This window comes from Acomys russatus, chromosome 28 (assembly GCF_903995435.1).
Source record: "Acomys russatus chromosome 28, mAcoRus1.1, whole genome shotgun sequence".
Classification (NCBI taxonomy): Eukaryota; Metazoa; Chordata; class Mammalia; order Rodentia; family Muridae; genus Acomys; species Acomys russatus.
The window spans coordinates 16639233-16645253 of NC_067164.1; positions in this window are offsets into that span (position 1 = coordinate 16639233).

Genomic DNA, 6021 nt, shown 5'->3' on the forward strand with positions numbered 1-6021 from the left:
TATGGCCTGAAGGTAGCAAAGTTGTCAGGCAGGGTTAGAGCAATCAGCTCTATCAGCTCTGTTGGAGGATCCCTATTCTTTCCCCAGAAATTCTGGAGAACACTACAGGGGTTGTTCAGAAATGAGGAGTGTGGCTGTGTGTGTGTAAACCTTTGCCCTCAGAATAGCATCGTAATCCATTTCCATTAAACCAGTCCATGGGTATTGGGTCTCTCCCTCTGTCTTCATTTTTGATACAGATGAATGCCTGACAGAATACCACTAAGTGAACATCCATCAAATAGTAACTACCATGAGAGGAACACTAATGATGGTGACTCAGTACAGGCACAGTTGAGGGTCGAAGACAAAACACCTAACAGACAGAACATCAACTGAACATAACGACACTGTTTTCAACTGCTGCCCTTGTTATGTTCAGAGAGTGCACCAAGTTACTCATAACACTGAACACACCCTTCGCCTGGCACCCACCCATGGTTGGTTTGGTGCTTCAGTTGCTGTCACATTGGTTACTAAGGAATCTACCAAGCATTCACCCATTTGCCCATCCACACCCTCCAATCACACGCCAGTACTGTAATGTGAGCTCAGAAGGCAGACATTTGGGTGCTCTGCTTAACACATCTGTATAAAAACAAAGCCAGGCTAACATTTCTCAGCTTCCAGGATAGTTTCTACCACCTGCAATGAAATCCTAAGTATCTTCAGTGTCCTTAACCGTTCATGAATGTCTATCCAAGAGCTAAATCAGTTGCAAATTAATAATGCCTTATTTCTTTGAAATCAGTATCAGGCCAAGTTTCAGAAGCAGCTTGAGGACAGGCCTCCATTGGAGCCCCTCCCACTTTTTCTCCCATTTCTTTTTGCTTTACCTCAATGAACATGCATTCCTTAAAAAGCTGCTAGAGCTTCGCACATTGCTTGACCCCCCCCCCCCCAGATACTAGAAGCAAAAAACAACAAGACTATTTCTGATCAGAAGTTTGGAAGATAATAAACATCAAAAAGTAATGTAAAGATACCCTTAAAAACCATGTTTTAATGGCTATTCATGCCTTTTCTAGTTCATGCTAGGGGTGCAAGTTTTATTTGAGGTTTATATATTCATCTTTCAAGTACCTAAATTTTATTTGTACAATATCAGATTCACAATACTATTTTTATTTCTAAGAGAAATCTCTTATGTAATATTTCCAAAGAGAAATTTTCTCATTTCTTTTCTGTTGTAATTTCAGCAATACTCTATTTCTTTCTGTTTTGTTTTGTTATTTTTCTAGTATAGTAACATGATTTTATTATGTAATGGCCACCAGTTCCAGTTTAAGAAAGAAATGTAAGGATTGTTGTTTATATGGGTTTAGAAGCTGTGCAACAGTCGAGCATTCAATTCTTGCAAAGCACATGCCTTAAGAATTGCTTGTGAGTCCAGAATAGCGAAGGCTACACAGAGAAACAAAACAAAAAACAAAAAAACCTTGTTTAAATAAGAGCATGAATTTGTTTATTGTATTAGGCTACAGTGTTCCTGTGTTTAAAATGACTCAATTTTGATTTATGAAGATTTTATTGATTCAATTGGCACGTTAATGAGAAAACATTGATGATATCAACACCAATTTTTTTGCATCTTTCTTCATTTACAAAAACAAGTGATTTTGATTAAGTTATTCCAAGAGTCAATTCCTATTAATCTACAAGTGTTGGCCAATTCATCACATGCTTCACTTTTCTGGCAGCTCCTGCAGATGAACCAGACCCTGACCATCCATTGAGAACTTGCATTTACGTCAGTGTTGGGTTGGGTTTGAAGACCATTACAGCAAACATTTTTTTTTCCTTCAGTTACAAGAAATACACAAGAGATTCAGACAACATAATTAATGTGGAAGGCAAACTGTCTAATCCTATGAAACATGATGAAGTGTCCCAACTAAGGCAGAAGATATTTTGGATATTTGCATTTGACTAAGTATGTACTCAACAAAAAACCCGATTTCCTTTCTCGAAAGCCAGCTGGTAGAGCATTCATGTTCGTTAATTTCCCTTGGGTGCTGTTCTAAGTTGATTTAGGAGCTTACAATTTTAAATTTATAAAAGTTGCAAAAGTACAGTGTCTGTAAACCCTTCCTAAAGCTTCCTCACTGTGGACATTGGGGTTACTGTGGGCATCACTGTGGTCAAATTAAAGAAATCCAAGGATACACACACTTTTTAACTGAAGTTCAGACTTTATTTGAACTTTGTCAGTGAGGTAATTAGTGTCTTCTTTCTATCTCAGGAGCTGATCTGAGGCAAGATGCTCCAGTCACTCACCACATCCAGAGTTTCTCAGCTTCTCCTTATTGTTCATGATGTTGGTGGTTTTGAAGACTATTTCGAAGCCTTTTAGTTGTACTGTGATTGTATCTGGAGATAGACACAGACAGAGACACAGAGAGAGACAGAGACATTAGATCTAGCTGTGAGGGTTTAGAATGACAATGCAAATCCTCAGGAAGGCAAACCAGTGAGTACAGAGCATGTCCGTGTTGGTGGCCAACTTCACTGGTCACGGGATTCTTTCCCAACCTTGTCTACAGGAAAGTCACTACACTTCTAGACGTGGGCACCTTGAGAAGCTATAACAAGCTGTGTCATTGCTACAGAGGAGGAGTTCTGCAGTTACAGGAACACAAGTGCAAACCATACAGCCACTTGCTGTGTTTCCTTTTAGAAAAAGTAAGTTTGTATCACTCAACAGAGTTTAAAAAAAAAGCATCTCCTGAAATCATAAATTATAGATCTCAGAGCTTTTTCTCTTTGGGTTTGATTTGCAGCCTCAATGACACATGTTAGGGAAGTAACCTAACCTCTTGGTTATTTGAATTCCATAAAGATAAAAATAATATTTGCTTTAGAGTGGTTTTTTTTATGGCTGAATATGCCAATATTTGTAAAGTGCTCAGAGGAGCATAAAACAAACCTTATGTGTCTTGGGCTGGGTGTTAGGATTTACTAACATGCTGTGTGTGTGTGTGTGTGTGTGTGTGTGTGTGTGTGTGTGTGTGTGTGTATGACAGCACAGGAAATGAAACAGCATGCTTCATGTTTACCCAGACCTGTAATCCTGTAAGCCATTATAACTATTATGTTTATCAAAGAGTGGAAAAATTGAAGATCTATTCATGTTTGTTACATACACAAGAGCTAATATGTCAAACCATTTGACTGACAATTGTCTGCCTGCCAGATATGCTAGTGCAATGGTGGCACAAAGCTTGTGGGAGTAACCAACCAATATCTGATTGGTCTTAAGGCTTACTCCAGGAGATATAACCCATACTTGGGTTACCAAGAAACTGAGACTAGATAGCTCAGGAATGTGGAGTAAAACGAAATGCTACTGTTCTACAAAAAAACAAAAAAACAAAAAAAAAAAAAAAACAAAGAAAAAGTTAAAAATGTTACTTAAGGACATGCTGCTCTTAAACTTACAGATCAGTGCCTTGATTAGCCATCATCAGAGAAGCTTCTTCCTGCAGCAGATGGGAACAAATACAAGGATCCACAGACAGAGATTACTCAGAGAATGAGAGACCTTGAATCACACAGCCCTAAACAGGATGATTCCAACAAATCCCTTAGGGCTCAGGGAACCTTCCAGAAGAGAAAGCAGATAGAGTATAAGAGCCAGAGGGGATGGAGGACACCAAGAAGACAATGCCTTCTAAATCAACACGATCAAAGCTCATATGGACTCACAAAGATTGAGGCAACATGCACGGGGCCTGCTCAAGTCTATATGTATTATGCATATATTAATGGCTTTCAGTTTAATGTTTTTATAGGATCCCTGAATGAACGAGTGGGTCTCTGTTTCTTGTGCCTTCTCTTGGCCTCCTTTCCTTCTGTTTAATTTCCCCCCTAATTCCAATGTGTTAGTTTTTGTTTTATTTTACTATATTATATTTTATCATCATCTCTTAGATGCCTGGTTTTTTTCCTAATGAGATTAAAAAAAAAAAAAAAAAAAAAAAAAAAAAGGAGTTGATCCAGATGGGAGGAAAAGTGGGGAGAAGTAGACAGAGGGGAAACTGTAGGTAGACTGTATTATGTGAGAAAAATTATTTTTAATAATAGGAAATAATTATCAATTAAATCAGATTTTAAAAGCATTTGATAGTATAAGCACAGAAGAGATGGCTCTCCTGTGGTCACCTGTGAAATTCAGGAGAGCTGGTCCTGCCCGTAGCTGGCTACAGCACTTGGGAGAGCAGCTCCTTCATGCCCAGCACCCTGCCTGGTCAGCAGAATAGCTAACCCTGCTGGCAGGGGTACAGGTGAGAGCAGGAGAGCTAGCCTTGTCCCTTGCTGGCCATGTATTATAGAAAAGATGCCCTCACAACCCCCCTGGCACACCCTGGGCCCCTGCAGTGGTAATTCCTGTGCTGGCCACACCCTCTCTGGGGAAGTGTGTGAGGGATGGCCCTGGTTGCTTGGATACAGGAGAGCTGGCAGGTGGGCGGAAGATTAACTCAGCTATCACCCAGTCCCAGTTCCAGGACTTTGATAGTCCCACTCTAACATCTACTCATCTCTGAACTCCTGAAGCACATGAAGGGACCAGTCCTGCAGAACTACACAGATCCTGTAGGATCTCCATGGCACAGGGCAACAACAGGATATCCAAGAAGAGTCCAGGTGACGCTCCAGTGTTGATGGTGCAGCAGAAGCCAGAGGCCTAGAACCAGACCAATGATTCATTACAATGAAGCCTTCCAAGTGAAGCTGTTTGGACAAAATGATATACTGTGTGACACATCGTGACACACCTCAGATTCCATGGCAAGATTTTTTTTTCTTTGTTTGTTTTCTTTTCTTTGAGGGGAGGGGTTTACAAGGGGGGAGGGCAACTATGGAGGGACAGGGAGATGACGGGGATTGAGCTGCATGATATGAAATTCACAAAGAATCAATAAAATAGATTTTTTAAAAAAAGAAAGACGAGATCTTTCTCTCTCTCTTAACATGGTTATATTTAAACTTCATTAAAACCACTAGCGTGACCTTGTGAAAATGGCACTCTGGCCCATGGGTGACATGACTTTCTGGGTAATGGAACAAAGAGGCAAAATGACCAGTCATTCATCACTGAACAATGACTCCTATTCCTGTGGACTCCTGTTCTGAGGTAACAGATGTCCTTATAATTTGAGACATCATCTTGCTGTGTATTCCATAACAAGGGCTGGAACTCATAATGTAGCCCAGGCTGGCCCTTACATGTGTGTTCTAAGACAGGTACCAGAGTGCTGGGCTCACAGGCACAATCAGGAATTTTGGGTGCTGAGGCCAGGGCCTCGATAGGAACATGCTTCTTTAGGGCTCACTGCTGCTCCACGCGATGCGCTATGCAGTTACCGAGAGTCAGGGTCAATGAATAATAGAAAAAAGATCAGTGTGAAAGAAAACCTGGGGAATGTACCTTTCTGTCAGGTTTTATTTTTCTCTCATGGAAGGCATTATGACATGTTGGGTCTGTGTTTAGGCAAATACTGGACAAAATTATGTCTGTTTTCTTTATTTAACAAACACCTGTGAAGCGCCATGCTGCCTCTAAACAAATCTAGACTCACTTCCTCACTGGCTAGGCATGGAGAGGCTTAACTTGCAGGTGATACGAGTTACCTAGTACAGGCAGACTCCCATGCCCTGTGGTTGGCTAAGGGCTCTGGCTTGTCCAGGTTGTGCTGGGCAGTGTGGAACACTGTGCTGGAGAAGTGAGCCTCTAAAATGGAGTATTCCCCCCTTTCTACTCCTATTACACCTCCGTGAGATAGGTTTAAGGCAACTTGTAGAGTTACTCTTAAAAATCTCCATACCCCGATGCTGACTCTAAGTTTTCTGCAACCCATGGGCCCAAAGTGATGCAGGTTTTAAGTTGAAAGATCATGAAGTTCTCCATCAGAAAATAGATTAAACATCAGTGTTTCTAGAGAAAGAGGGCCCAACACCCAATGCTTGAGGACTTCAAGAAAC